Below are 17030 nucleotides of genomic sequence, written 5' to 3' on the forward strand. Positions count from 1 at the left end.
GCCAATGATCAGTATCCCATAAAGACTCGATCCAAAGAGAATGACCAACCAAAGTCTTGTTGTGCCCATAGCCAAAAGTCAAAATGAAGCCTAATGAACCATAGGCTTGACGAAACCCTAACTCATGACTTATCCATAACTCAATGCTTTCTATTATAAAGAACAAGACCTTTGATTCAATGATGTTATTTTGAAAAATGAAATTATAAATGAATGTCTTTTGATGGATGATTAGGGCAAGTGAATATGCAAATGAAATGAGCCATGGGCCAAATGAAATGAAAAAAGGTGGGGCAAATTTTATGATATGACATTTGCCCTTATTTAATTATCTTGGACCTGCATGTATGGATATCGAAAACTTTCAGACATTTGAGTTAGAAGAGGATTAAATATAAATATCCAAAAATGTGCACTCAGAAGAGAATAGATAGCTATACGTGTTTATGATTTTGTTTTGCCTCCACTAATGAGCTTTTGCAGGTATTGGTAGTTGAGATATTCCCACAAAGTATGGGAAAATGAATTAAGGACTTGCAAAAGGCAAGTATAAAGAGTGTAAAGATAATTTGCAAAAGGAGAAAAACAGGAAACCTTCTAATGAAGAAGGAAGAAACGACTTGCAAAAGGCGAAATGAAGAATTTATTTCCAGATGCGAATCGAGTTTCAAAGTAGACTGGAAGACGAGAACTGACTACTGGACGAGAACTAGGGAAAGATATTAATTTTTCCACATGGGAATTGGGCTTTGAAAATATTTTCCATATGAGAAATGGGCTTTGACATGATTTTCCACAAGGGAGTTGGCCTTGAAATGATTTTCCATATTGGAACTGGGCATTGACATGATTTTTCATACGGGAACTGGACTTTGACCTGATTCACAAGACAGAAATTGGGCTTTGACATGATTTTCCAGATGAGAACTGGATTTTGACATGATTCTTTGGATAAGAACTTGACTTAGAAAGGGTGCTAACTAAAGTTAAACTTTGATAGGGCGTTCGCTGGGAATATCAGTTGGAAATTTGTATGGGTAATGTTCTTTTGAAGGTACATTATTTTTTTAATCGGGGATTGGTTTGGGCCTTTCAGGAAAGGTACTAAGTTTGGCCTATGTTTTGTATGCATGTTTGAATTTGTATGACGTAATGCTCCATCTTGATGGATATGATTCATATTTTTTAGATATGGAATGATATGTAATTACGATTACTATATGCAAAATGCCAGTATCGTTGGGATTTGTGGAGGTGCCAAGCGAAGATGGATTAATAGGTGAAAGGAGTGACTACTATTGATAGAGGTGGACTTTGGTTTTGGTTTTTGGTATGGTGGTGAACTTTGATCCTCCCACATTCAATAACTGAGTCGAGGAACATCCAAGTTGATTAAGAAAGTACCAGGATGCCACTACAGTTGGAGGTTTCAATTTGATTCTTCCTGGGAAAGAATGAAAGTATTCTAGACGGACCAGAGATGCTGAAAAGATTATGGATGGACCAAAGATGCTGAAAAGATCATCAACCATGGATGTTGGAAAAGTATCAATAACTGGTCTTAAAAATGAATGACCATGTTATGGTGGTGAGACAACAGAAAGGATAATTGTCCACAAGGTAACTAGGAAGTATCCTGGACGAGGATTCATTGGAGAGGAACCTTCCAAGGGAAAAATTAAAAAATAAAACCCTATGAGGATGTCAACTAGAAGTTCCACAGAGATAATATTCTTTTTGGGGAAGTAACACCGTTTTAACTGAGGAATAATTTATCAGAAGTAGACTAGTTAAAAGGTCAATGTTTATGGTGATAGGTTTTTTGTAAAAACTTGCTTGGGTTACAAGGATTTGTGATTATGTCAAAAGAATGTGATGATATCTAAGTGAAGCGACCTGATTAATGCAATGATTTATACGATGATGATATGCATCCTTTGTTGTTAGAGCAAATCGACGTGATTTATGCAGATAGTCATTTATGCATGGTTCACCAAATGCTCATGTGGCAGGAGATGGAAGATTTAAGGCTAGGATATGGGTTATAAATACATGATTCCTGGACGCCTACTTCAGGCTTATATATTGTTAATGCACTTTTTCACTTGACTTAAAATATGGAGAGATTTTGCACCTTTATAGCCTTTCTCTGCCCCAATTTGTTGGGTATTTGTACGAATTGCCCCAATCACAAGTTATGAAGCAGCCTTGTCATAGGACGATCTTGATTTGACTTTCCCTGGGGTCTTGATATTATATTCTCCTAATTAACAGTCTCCTGGAGTGGTTGACTTCTTGGGCTCTTAAGGTGGCCTGCCCTAGTACGAGCGTTGAAGTAATTTTGTCCCTGGATGGATGATCTTTGAAGGAATGCCCCTGGCTAACTAAGATTGATGGACTTCCCCTGGTAGGACCGCACTAGTTTATCCCGAGGGCATGTTATGGCTTTGTTCTTGGTATTGTTTAATAGAATAGATATCAAGTTCCGCTTTTCCCCGTCCGAGAATCTCCATCTGCTCTAATTGGGCGAGCTATAATCCTTTGTCAGGTTGGTTATTCAAAAGATAATTTATCTTTGTCCTTCATCTTTTCGAAAGCCTAGAGCCATTCTTATGGATCTTTATTAGTCCTATGTGCAAAGCCTCTTCAAGAAAGACCTCTTTCTCCTCTCCTCCATTTATCCACATTGCACCCTCATTGCAACCTCTTTGATGCTAGATGCTTATTTGAGAATTAAAATTCTTTACTAAGAAATGGTAATTTAATGCGACATTCATGCCAGTCTGAGATCAAAATCATTATTTAAAGTGTGATAGATGATATGGGAATTTGATATCAATACAAATGTTTTTAGCAAATCTCTAGGAGTCAAGTTTATGCAACCTCATTGTAGTATGCCTTCAAAATACATTTGCTTCAATTAGGTCTTTTGAATGTTGTAACTTGGCCTAGTTCACAGTTTGAGAAATAAAGGAAAAGGCTCAAAATTTTATTTTAACCCACCCCATTCTACTTGATGTTCTTCTGTCCTACGTTCAGCTAACTCAATCGATGCATTTGGTTTCCAAAAGAAATTTTGTGATTTTTGGAATCAATGAGGTTTACCTTTTGTTCGCTTGAGTGGAAGTCACCCTTTTTATTGGTAGTCATAGTGTTTTGCTCTCATTATTTTTTTACTGGATTTTTTTATTCTTTTTTTATCCCTAATTTTTTCCTGGACTAATTTTTCGAGTTTTCAGTCCATCGGGATACCCTAATTTTTGTCTAAGTCACTTGTTTTCAAGTTTTCGACTTAGCAGGATTTCCTTTTTTCTTTTTCTTTTTTTTTCCTTTGAAAGATCGTGACTAACACGATATTGGTTATTGGGAGACAACCATTGATAACTTTTGGATATTCAACCTCTTCAACATCAAATGATGCATAAGATGTGATTGGACCCTTGATAGAATGTTCTTTTTAGAATTTGAATGCACACCCGAATTAACTAACGACTACTTTGCCCCTGCTTAAGATTAAAGGGTTTTTTTCGTATAGAAAGAAACACCAACTTCTAGACTCAAGGGGGTTGGCGAGGGATTATCTTTATTTTATCTCTAGTTTTTAGGAGGTGAAACAATACCTTACATTGTCATCAAATTTTTATTCAAAAGCATAATTGTTAGCAATTTCGGGTATTTGTTTTTCATTATTCTCCATTCAATCCTTGCTTAAGTGAAGTGGAAAAGTATTGATATCGTTTTCCATTTTAAAAAAGGAATAAGAAAACAATGAATTAAGCGTGTAGTGAATACAAATGGATTGACTCAAAAAATGCATGTTCATTTTATTCATCTCACCATTATGAGTAACAATGTTAAAAGAAAACAAAACTTTTACAAATGGAAAATGAAAATGATAAAGCTAAATATGGCCTAAGGATGATCATTCTTGAGGATGATATGGAAAGGCTCCTCTATAAAGCATAACAAATTATGATCAATGAGCTCTTGAACTTTGGACTTGAAAATGTAACAAGCTTATGTATAGTGATCTACATATCATGCATGGTATTTGCATGTGGCATTAAGATTATGCTTAAGATGGTTGGAAAACTTGGCAGGCTTGATATCATTGGGCATAATTTCCCCAACATGAATCAAGATAGAAACTAGATGCGTATAAGACATTGGAATCAGATCATAGCAGGGACGTCTCCTCGCATGATCGTTGTTCCCTTGGCTGTTTTGCTTCTACTCTTGTTTTTGATTGCCTTGAGTGGGCTTTTGATTTGGTAAGAGATTTTACTCCTGGGGATAAAGTAGCATACTGATTGCATTTGCATTTTGGATTTTATCCTCCTTTAGCACATTCACAGTTTGTTTACCAATCTCAACTTGATATGAGAAGTCTATTATCATACTCACCAGGGATAGTTGTAAGATCATGTCGATCTTGTCTTGGGCGTGATCCAAGTTTTTCTTGAATATTGCATTCTCATGCTCGACCTTTTCCATGATTTTCTTGTGACTGGCTTTTAGATAAATATCATTGTCGGGGAACCTTCATCTTCTGGATGAGGAAGGGAATGGGTGAGTTTCTTCTGGTTTATATGCACAAAATGAAAATGTATGAATGTATGCATATATTTTTAGTTTTCAGGGAATCTAAGAGTTATTGTCAATTATAGAGTATAGAAGTAGACAGAAGAGGAAAACAATAGGGGAAAAGAGAAAATAGTTTATGTATTTATGAACTGGTATGTATCTCTTCTATATGGTTTTATCTGTTTTGAATGTTCAACAATGACTGGCTATTTAGGAATCCGTGGAAACGATACATATGACTTTTTCATGCGGATGGAATGCAAATAGATATGCAACATTTTTTGTTTAAATGGTTCAAAAGTTTGAGGATGCAATGATTTAGGTTCAAAAGTTTGAGGATGCAATAATTTAGGTTCAAAAGTTATGTATATATGTGATGATGCAATAATAATATGCGATAATATAGATTTAAAGGTTCTACATATTATGGATTATTTGTATATACTTCTTAATACAGGTTCAAAGGTTCGATGTATTCATGATTTTCAAGGTATGTAGAGTCTATGGTTTCCTATAACCGAGGCCGAGTATATTGCTGCCTCAAGTGCAGCAAAGGAAGTTGTTTGGATCATAAAGTTCATTTGTGAACTTGGCATAGTTCCTAGCATTGTGGATCCCATTGGTCTCTATTGTGATAACAATGGTGCTATCGCACAAGCTAAGGAGCCTAGATCTCACCAACGATCCTGTCATACCCAAAAATTTGCCCGTTAATCTTGCAAGACATTTTTCAAGGCACTTCAATTCATTTTTCAAGACACTGATCTTAAAGGAACAAAGACCCAGCACACAGGTGGCCAAATCCAGAAAATGGCTTAAAATGGCTTGCTCGCTAGGCAAGCAAAATCCTTCGCCTAGCGAACCTTTCGCTACACCACTCGCCTAGAGAAGCTTGCGAATACCAGAAATTTTGGGCTTCATTCTGAGCCCATTAGGTCACAAAAGATCATTATAAATACCACAACTTCAGTCAGAAGAGGGGAGGAGAAAAAGAGAGACAGACGGACGGAGATAGAAAGAAGGAACAGCAAACCCTGGAGGCTAACCCAGAGAATTCAGAGCAACTCTAAAGGAAACCCTGAAGGAAACTCATCTGCACAAAGGTTACCTCTGCCCAACTCAATCTGGCACCAACCCTAAGAGTGATCTGCCAATTCAACATTGCAATTCAATTGCCAACAGGTTTGCACTACCACTACCGCTTTATGCTTCCAATTTACATGTGGTATTATGATTGAATTTATAAATATATCTTAGGTTTTGCATGTGGATTTAAATATGTACGGATATCTTGAATGTTTAACCATAAAATTTCTGTAATGGATGCCATAGGGTGTGGAGCTTGTTGACATCGTACTGTTCTTAAATTCAAAACCCGCAGCCGTTCGCTAGCACATCGCTAAGCGAACATGTAGCGAGGGTTCGCCAGGCCCTCGCTAGGCGAGGCAGCGGCGAACATGACAGTCACTGATTTTTCTGTTCTGATTTTTGCTAATCTGACATGGTTTACCTGACATTATTACTGTTGTGATTCCTTTTGGTTTGGTGCAACTCTCGATTGCACCCTGATTTGGTATTCTGACCTGTTTGCTAATATTGTAAGGGCTCACATACTCCTGGAAAAGGTAGCTTGCTAGGTATTCCACTTTATTTGTGGGATACCCATGTGGAGATTAATCCTAATTACCTAATCGATTATAATGTGGAAATTCATCCTAATTACCTAATTGATTATAAAATATTGCCTTTGAATATGTGATCTTGGACCTCTCTTTGTTGCCTTACGGTATTACGGTCATGTCCCGCGAATGTGGGGATGCACTTAGCAAAGACCCTTCGGTTAAATCATCATGTCCCTATAAGATAAATCATAGTCCCTCGGATGTTGCCTGTGAATATATGATTTTTGTCCCTCGATGACCCGTCGTTGTAGCCTATGGTTAAATGATGATCGTCCCTTCGAATGCTAAGGTATCCTTACAAATGTTGCCTTCAATGACCAATCGATGACCCTACGATGTCCCTTTTACATCCAAAGGATAAAACTACTTACTTCTCAATAGTAAGGACAGTTTTACCTTCATAAGGATAGGAAAGACCCATAAAGACCTTGGGTAGGTATAACTCTTAAATGCTGACTCACAACCTAAAACATTTTTCATACATCACACTTTGCAAAACATCTTTTGGAAAATCACCACTTGGTATACATTCGTACTAGAATCATTGCCAAGTTATATTTTTCTAAACAGCTTTCAAAATTAAACGAGATAAATACTTTGTATACATTCTTACAAGAATCATTACAAAGTTAAACTCTGTTTTCAAAACATTTTCTAAACAGTTCTCAAACACTTTTTCAGACAAGAAAAACATAAGTGATCAAGCAATTAAGAGCCCATGGATAACCATGGATACAAAGGGTGCTAACACCTTCCCTTTGTATAATGTACCTCCCGAACCCAAAATCTAATCAAGGTTTTTCCTGTTCTTTTCCGCCTTTCCTTATTGGATAAAAGAAAATTCGGTGGCGACTCTTGCTATCCTCGACATTTGCTTTCCAAAGCAAAAACGCTAAAAGTCAGTTCACCGTATGACAGAACTGGCGACTCTGCTGGGGACCCTTAAAAAACAAGATCACTTATTTGAATTGTCTGAATTACTTTTAAGGGATTGCGTGGGTATTTTATGCTTGAGTGAAAGATCCTACACCCGGATCTAGTGTACCTTAGGTAAGTAGCAAGAGATCATCGCGACTATCCGGCGTATACTGGAATGGTTAAAATGATGGCTACGGTTAATGTGACACTTTAGATGTCCTGATGTTCCTCATGTTTACTTGAGGAAAAATTTGGCGTCTGCGTGGTGTCATCAAAGCATTAACCAGACCTTTAGAACCCTAATTGACTCATCCTAGCCATTAGAAAATAGTGAGATAACTGACTTCGGTTCCGACTGGGGTTTGTTGAGACTCGATACTACACTCTTTGAGATTGGACTATAGGGAAGCTTTGGTCAACCACTTGGTGTTGCACTGAAGTGGACTTAAGGAAAGGTCAATGATTTGAGATCCTTCTAGAACCCGGTTACTATTCTAGGACAGGTTGAACCAACCAAACTTAAGTGGGGAGGGTACTTACCTACGGAACTCATGCAAGCCTTAAAACCTAGGAATGATTGCTCTGCGACTTGTTTGTGTTTGTTACTTACATAACATCATAACATCATAACATCATAACATCATGACATCATGACATTGTACTAACCATTTCAAGGACTTAGGGGTTTAACTTTGCTCTGTTAAACAGGCTATGGCTTCCAGGAAGACCATCCGGATAAATCTTGTAGCGATCCCTCACCAACTCAAGGATTTAGTGTCAGAGCTTCCCGATCAGGCTCAGTTCATCAAGAAACATGGTTCTCTCCTCAATTTGGTTACCACTGGTTTCAAAGAAGATATGATGAGAGTCCTATTCCAGTTCTTCGATCCTAAACATCATTGCTTCACCTTCCTAGATTATCAGTTTGTACCCACATTAGAAGAATTCTCCAGGATGCTTGGGATACCTATCCTTGATCAAACACCTTTCAGTGGTTTAGAAAAGAGTCCGAAGTCCGAAAAAGTGGCCTCAGCTTTACACATGACAAAGTCCGACATTGAAACCAATTGGGTAACAAGAAGTGGAGTTAAAGGGTTTACTTGCCAAATTTCTGATAAATAAAGCCCGAGAATTCCTAAAGGTTATGAATGTCCATGCTTTCGAAGATGTTCTAGCACTACTAATCTATGGTTTGGTGCTTTTTCCTAACCCGGATCAATTCATAGACATGAATGCTATTAAGATATTTCTCACTCATAACCCTGTGCCTACCTTGCTTGGAGACATTTTGCATTCCCTTCACACTCGTACTATGAAGAGGCAAGGGACTCTCATGTGCTGTATACCTTTATTATCTAGGTGGTTTACTTCGCACCTTCCTCGATCAGTCTTGAAGAATGAGCAAAATTCGAAATGGTCTCAAAGGATAATGTCGCTCTCCCATTCAGACATTTGTTGGTGTCCTCATCTCGAAGAAAATGTTATCCTCATCGACCGTTGTGGAGAATTCTCTAACGTACCACTCCTAGGGATGAGGGGAGGTATTACTTATAATCCTGCTTTAGACCTACGTCAGTTCGGTTGTGCTCGAAGAGATGGTCCACATGAGATAATTATCCAAGGCACTGTGTTTGACTATGACAACGATTCCCAAGGTCTCCGTCAAAGATTTGTACGAGCTTGGGGCATGGTGAAAAGAAGCACTTTAGGACAGAAAAACTCTATTCCTATGGAACCTTATCTCAGATGGGTACGCGCAAGAGCTCGTGAACTTGTCATGCCATATCTTGCGGTCGGACCGCTGATTGTTGAACCAGGAGTTGAAGGAGGTACTCCTCAGATCATTCCTTATCCAGATATGCCTACCAATGTTGAAGAATTGAAGAAATCCTGGATCCAGTTGAGAGAGGAAAGGGATACTTTTGAAACTCAGTTCGGCGCAGAAAGGAAGAAGGTGTTAGAGCTCACCAGCCAGCTTAATGAGGAACGAAGACTCAATGCATATCTTCGCCCAAAAAGAAGCCGTCCCTGGGAGACTTGAGCTTTCATTGTATTTTATTATTTTGTTGTAATAAACGTTGACTAAAAAATTTATTAATAAAAGTTCCTTTCTCGGTGGTTTACGCAAAGTTAAATTCCAAATGTCCTTGAAAACATTTCATACATTGCATAACATAACATAACATTGCATAACAGGTATTCTAAAGGATCAATGTTCTCACGGTCTTCCTTCTAAACAAAACATATGGCTCTCGAACAAACTGTCAAAGATCTCCAGGCTCAGAATGCTCAATTCCAGGAGATGATCTTGAACTTATCCAAGGGGAAGGAAGAGCTGAAGGCTCTCTTGCTCGAGAAGAAGAAAGACAAGAAAGCGGTGAGTTACATTAACCCGGGAAGAAGGCTTAAAGGACAGGCTCCAGGAGTCAAGATTGGAATTTCGAAGGATAAAGAAGATGAGACAGAAAATGATTCGGAAGAGGAGAATGCTGATCCCTTCAACCCTGAGGACGACGATGAAGATTATGAAAATGAACAGTACTCTCCAAAAGAGGATAAGTATAAGTTGCTGGAAGAACGTATGCTAGCTATGGAGGGTCAGAAGGCGCCCGGTCTGGATTTCGAAAGCTTAGGTCTGGTCTCTGATGTGGTCATTCCCCGCAAATTCAAGGTCCCCGCTTTCACTAAGTATGATGGTGCGTCTTGTCCTCAGATGCATCTGAGAGCTTATGTAAGAAAGATTCAGCCGTATACCACTGATAGGAAGCTATGGATCCATTTCTTCCAAGAGAGTATGTCTGGCACACAGTTAGAGTGGTATTATTAGCTCGAGAGCTCTAACGTCCGCACCTGGACTGATTTAGCGACAACTTTCTACAAGCACTACCAGTATAATTCTGAATTGGCGCCTACTCGGCTACAATTGCAGAATATGACTATGGGATCTAGAGAAAGCTTCAAAGAATATGCTCAAAAATGGAGAGATTTGGCTGGCAGAGTCAAACCCCCTATGACTGATCGAGAATTAGTGGACATGTTCATGGGTACACTGACTGGCCCATTCTACAGCCATCTATTGGGAAGTTCCTCATCAGGTTTCACTGAATTTATATTGACAGGTGAACGTGTTGAAAGCGGCATTCGAAGTGGAAAGATACAGGCGGCTACCTCTGCAAGCTCCAAAAAGCCCCATCAAGGAAGGAACGAATCAAATGCTGTGTACGGTCAAAGGGGTCATAACAAGAAAAATCGTGACCATGCTGTTGGAGCAGTTACGATTGCAGCACCGCCATCTCAAAACTTCCAACACAGACAGGACAGACCAAGAAGACAGTTTACGAAGATCAATATGACTTTAGCACAAGCGCTGCAGGGTATGCTAAAAGCAAATTTAATTACCCTCAGAGATCCTCCTGCAAATCCCAACACTACTTCTCCTCGTTATAATCCCAATGCCAGGTGTGCATATCACTCCGATAGCCCCGGGCATGATACAAACGATTGTTGGCTGTTGAAGAACAAGATTCAGGATATGATCGACGCTGGAGAAATTGAATTTGATCCTCCGGAAACTCCTAATGTCATCACTGCTCCTATGCCTAATCATGACAAGACTGTTAATGCTGCGGATGACAATTCTCACATTTCTAATATAGCTGACTTAGCATCTCCTCTCCTGATCATCAAGAAGAATTTATTGCAAGCTGGTTTATTTCCAGGTTGTGCTGAAAATTGCGATCTCTGTATACCCCGACCCAATGGTTGCTTAAAGTTGAGGAATGGTATTCAACAGCTGATGAATGATCGTACAATTCTCTTTGAAAAGATTCCTAAGGTGGAAAACCCTATTGAAGAAATATCTGTGATTGCTAGGTCCAAAGTTCCAGTGAAGATTACCGCTACTAGAGTGCCTGTGAAGATTACTGCTGAGCCCAAGGTAGCTCCCCTAATCATTACTGCACCTGGCCCAGTACCGTATTCCTCAAGCAAAGCTATTCCGTTGAATTACGGAGGTGATGTTTACATCCATGGCATAAAGCAAGTTGATAATTCTGCTAATCCTAATGACATTGTTGGGACTAGTAAAATTACTCAAAGTTGAAGGATCTTCTCTCCAGAAATCTCACCTCCCGCCCCTGAAACTCGAGGAAAGGAATCAGTAATCAATCCTTCTCAGTCAAAGACACCAGGCGAAATTATTACTGAAGATGTTGCCAAACAGGAAATGGAAGAAATGCTGAAAATCATCCGCAAGAGTGATTTTGATGTGGTAGAACAGTTGGGGCATACTCCGTCTAAAATTTCGATGTTATCCTTGTTGTTATCTTCTGAATCTCATGCCAATGCATTGATAAAATTCCTGAAGACCGCTCATGTACCTCAGGAGACATCTGTCGACCAGTTCGAAAACTATGTGGCTAACTTGGCTGTTGACAATGGCCTAGGCTTTTCCAATGCTGACCTGACACCAGCCGGAAAGAATCACAATAAAGCTCTGCATATCTCCATTGAGTGTAAGGGGATCACCTTGTCTCATGTGTTGATCGATAATGGCTCTTCTTTGAATGTGCTACCGAAAGTTGTGCTCGATAAACTCGACTGTAAAAGCATTGAACTGAAACCTAGCGACGTTGTGGTGCGTGCTTACGATGGTGCGAAGAGTGTTGTCCATGGTGAGGTGGTTCTCCCTATCAAGATAAGACCTCAAGTATTCAACACTACCTTTCACGTAATGAACATTCGTCCTGCCTATTCCTGCTTGCTGGGACGCCCTTGGATTCATGGGGCAAGTGCCGTAGCTTCGTCTCTCCATCAAAAGCTGAGGTATCCAATAGAGGGTAAGATTGTCACTATGTGCGGAGAAGAAGAGTATATTGTCAGTAATGTGCATACCTTCAGATACATTGAGATGGATGGTGAATTCTTTGAGACTCCTTCTCAGTCATTTGAAGTAGTTCCTCTGACCAGTCCTGTCCTTAAGCCAACTTCCCGTGTGCCCAAGGTTATTCGTGCTCCTCCTGCTATGATTTCTCTGAAAGATGCTCAAGCCGTGGTTGAAGATAGTGGTCGTACTGGCTGGGGTCAACTGATCGATGTACCGTACAAGTCTGACAAGTCTGGCCGGGATTTAACTCTGAAAAGATAGTCAAAGATCAGATTAATGCTGTAGAAGATGCTGATAGTGATTGCGACTTGGATAGCTGGATTTTCCCAACAATTGGTGACGGACTCAATAATTGGAAGGCTGAAGACACTATCCCGATTTCCTTTAGTCAGGAGTAATTGTTATTGCTTATTTTAGTGTTTCAAATTTTGTAATTTTTATTGAACTTCTTAAAGCATTGTGTCTATGCCTGGGGCACAATAGCTAATTTGTTGAGGGTTTTGTCATTTTCATAAGCATATCCACATTCAATAAATCAATGGACTTTTTTTTGCATTCAAATATTGCGCTCTTTATCTTTCCTGTCATCTTTCAAATAAGCTATGCTTTCTTACACACACTCACGTAACAAAATGCAGATCCATATCCACTCTGGATCCTGTTGATAATAATTCTGCTACTGTTCATTATGACTTCGAAAATCCGACCTACCAAGCCAAGGATGGAAGTGAGGAAGATTGTGAAGTACCTGGAGAGCTTGCCAGACTGTTACGGCAAGAAGAAAAGACTATACAGCCGCATGAGGAATCAATTGAAATTGTAAATCTGGGTACTGAAGTAGACAAGAAAGAAGTAAAAGTAGGAGCAGGCTTGGAAAACGGTGTCAAAGAAAGATTGATTCAGATGTTACATGACTATGTAGAGATTTTTGCTTGGTCTTATGAAGACATGCCAGGACTGGATACTGATATAGTAGTGCATCGTTTGCCAATGAAGGAAGGTTGTCGTCCTGTTAAGCAAAAGGTTCGTCGCATGCGTCCTGAAATGTCTGAGAAAATCAAAGCCGAGGTTATGAAACAATTTGATGCAGGTTTTCTGGCTGTTACTTCTTATCCTCAATGGGTTGCTAATGTGGTACCAGTGCCAAAGAAGGATGGTAAGGTGCGAATGTGTGTAGATTACAGAGATTTGAATAAAGTGAGTCCCAAAGATGACTTCCCACTTCTGCACATTGATGTTCTGGTAGATAACACCGCTCAACACAAGGTATTCTCATTCATGGATGGATTCTCAGGTTATAACCAGATTAAGTTGGCACCTAAAGACATGGAGAAAACTACGTTTGTGACGCAATGGGGCACTTTCTGTTACAAAGTAATGCCATTCGGTTTAAAGAATGCAGGGGCAACATACCAGTGTGCTATGGTGGTTTTGTTCCATGATATGATCCATCATGAAATAGAGGTATATGTGGATGACATGATAGCCAGATCTCATACTGAAGAAGAACATCTCGATCATTTATTCAAACTGTTTGAGAGGTTGAAGAAATACAAGTTGAGATTGAACCCGAACAAATGCACCTTTGGAGTAAGATCCGGTAAGCTCTTAGGATTTATTGTCAGTGGTAAAGGAATTGAGGTTGACCCGGCTAAGGTGAGAGCTATTCAGGAAATGCCAGTTCCCCGTACAGATAGAGAAGTCAGAGGTTTCTTGGGACGCTTGAATTACATTGCCCGATTTATCTCCCATTTGACTGCTACCTGTAAACCCATCTTCAAATTACTGAGGAAAAATCAAGAGATGATATGGAATGATGAATGTCAAGAAGCTTTTAACAAAATCAAGAAGTATCTCCAAGAACCTCCAATTCTGATGCCACCAGTTGAAGGAAGACCTCTAATCATGTATTTGACAGTGTTAGAAAATTCAATGGGGTGTGTGTTGGGGCAACATGACGAGTCTGGTCGAAAAGAGCATGCCATATACTACCTTAGCAAAAAGTTTACCGACTGTGAAACAAGATACTCATTGCTCGAGAAAACTTGTTGTGCTTTGGCTTGGGCTGCTCGCCGACTAAGACAGTATATGTTGAATCATACCACTTTATTGATTTCTAAGATGGATCCTATCAAATATATATTCGAGAACCTGCCCTCTCCGGAAGAATAGCAAGATGGCTGATGATTTTAACAGAGTATGATATCCAATATACTACTCAGAAAGCAATCAAAGGAAGCGTGTTGGCTGATCATTTGGCTCATCAAGCAGTTGATGATTACCAATCTATGAATTTTGAGTTCCCAGATGAGGATGTCATTCTTGTTACTGATTATGAAGAACCTGGACCGGATGAAGGACCCGAACTGGGATCCCGATGGACTATGGTTTTTGATGGATCTTCTAATGCATTGGGCAATGGTGTTGGTGTTGTAATCATTTCCCCCAAGGGTTGCCATACGCCTTTCACTGCTAGACTATGTTTTGATTGTACCAATAATATGGCTGAGTATGAAGCATGTATTTTGGGACTCAGAGCTGCTATAGACCTAAGAATCAAGTTTTTGAGTGTGTACGGAGACTCAGCATTAGTAATCAGTCAGATCAAAGGAGAATGGGACACTAAACATCCGAATCTCATCCCTTATTGAGAGCGGGTGATGACATTAATCCCATGCTTTGAAGAGATTACATTCGAACATATTCCACGAGAAGAGAATCAGTTGGCAGACGCATTGGCTACCATGTCATCTATGTTCAGGGTCAGATGGGATGATGAAGCTCCCATGATCATCATCAAACGATTAGATGAACCAGCATATTGTTATGAACTTAATGCTAATGAAGTAGAAGAGAAACCTTGGTTCCACGAAGTAAAAAGATATTTAGAAACTCAGGAATACCCTGAAGGGGCATCTATCAACGACAGAAAATTTCTGAGGAAGTTCTCCGCTAAATTCTTTTTTGAGTAATGGGGTATTATACAAACGTAATCATGATTCGACTTTGCTTCGCTGTGTGGATAAAAAGGAAGCAGAAAATATTATGGAAGACATACATGACGGTATTTTTGGGACTCATTCTAGTGGACATACGATGGCCAAGGAGATTCTGAGATCAGGGTATTATTGGTCTACCATGGAAGCTGATTGCCACCATCACTCCAGAACTTGTCATAAGTGCCAGATCTATGCGGACAAAGTACATGTGCCTCCTGCTCCATTGAACGTGTTGACAGCACCTTGGCCCTTTGCAATGTGGGGCATTAATATGATTGGGTAGATTAAACCTACTGCTTCTAATGGACATCGTTTCATTCTTGTTGCTATTGATTACTTTACAAAGTGGGTAGAGGCAGCCTCATTTGCTTCTGTCACCAAGAATGTGGTGGCACGGTTCATCAAGAATAGTCTTATTTGTCGGTATGGCACCCTTGAAAGAGTTATCACTGATAATGGTACTAATTTGAACAACAAGATGATTACTGAACTCTGCACGTAGTTCAAAATAAGACACCATAACTCTTCTCCGTACCGGCCAAAGATGAATGGCGCCGTGGAAGCTGCTAATAAGAATATTAAGAAGATCATACAAAAAATGACAGTAACATACAAAGACTGGCATGAGATGTTACCATTTGCTCTTCATGGTTATCGCACTTCAGTACGCACTTCGACAGGGGCAACGCCTTTCTCTTTAGTCTACGAAATGGAAGCCGTTTTACCGGTGGAAGTTCAGATTCCCTCTCTGAGAATTATGAAAGATGCAGGCTTAGAGGAAGACGAATGGATTCAGACTCGACTCGATCAGATAAATTTGATTGATGAAAAGAGACTTGCGGCTATTTTCCATGGGCAGATATATCAGAAGCGCATGACCCAGGCATTTAATAAAAGAGTCAAGAGACAGGTGTATCAAATTGGCGACTTGGTGATAAAGCGTATCATTCTACCACAAGGCGATTCTAGAGGCAAATGGACTCCCACATACGAAGGGCCATTTGTAATTAAGAAGGTATTCTCTGGTGGAGCCATGATGCTTGCTACAATGGATGGCGAAGACTTCCCACATCCCGTGAACGCAGACATAGTTAAAAAATACTACGCATAAAAGAGACCCGCTAGGTCGACGTATCTAGGCAAAAGTAAGGGCATCCCGGCGAACCAAAAGGGTTCGGGCAAAAATTAGGGATAAACATATAAAAAATGTACACCCGGCAAGTCGAAAACCTGAAAAGGCAGTCCAGGCAAAAATTAGGGATTAAAGCGTATGACTATGTCCCGTTCTCGGTCAGCTTCACCCAAGTCAAAGGGACTGAACGAGCCAATCACTTCTATCCGACAGCAGGAGATAAGAGGCTTGAGGACATAATGACAGTAGTGGAATTAAAATCAATAGGACTTTTTCTTCATAGCTTTTTCTTTGTTTTCTTGACAATTTCCTCTTACTAGGATTTCTGTCTCCTTGTACTCAAATTGCCTATTTATAGGCCCTCTTTCAAAATCAATACAATTTATTTCCAAAAAAGATGCTTTTGTTTTACTTTCTCTGTTTTGCTTGCATAAACGTCCATTGATTTAATTCGAATTAATATATGCATTTGAACATGATTGATGTTTATCAAAAATACATGCACAAAACGGAAATAGCAATTACTAAAAGACTTCAGGATCGAGGAGAAGGTCTAACCATGCTTTCCAATGAATCTGGTTGCTAATCCTATTCCCCAGCAAAAACCAGTTATTCCCCAGAAGAAATTGGCATCACTAGACAGACTGGTCATCTCTTCCATCCCCAGCCAGGCTCTGTTGAATATTTCTATCATCAGACAGAAATCAAGTATTCCCAGCTAAGAAAGAGTCATCAATACAAATATCTCCAACCAGAATATGGGGATTTATTTTCCCCTGGCAAAAATTTTCAGACGCATAATTCATTCATGCATCATTTCGCATCATATA

Source organism: Lathyrus oleraceus, chromosome 5 (genome assembly GCF_024323335.1).
Source record: "Lathyrus oleraceus cultivar Zhongwan6 chromosome 5, CAAS_Psat_ZW6_1.0, whole genome shotgun sequence".
Taxonomy (NCBI): domain Eukaryota; kingdom Viridiplantae; phylum Streptophyta; class Magnoliopsida; order Fabales; family Fabaceae; genus Lathyrus; species Lathyrus oleraceus.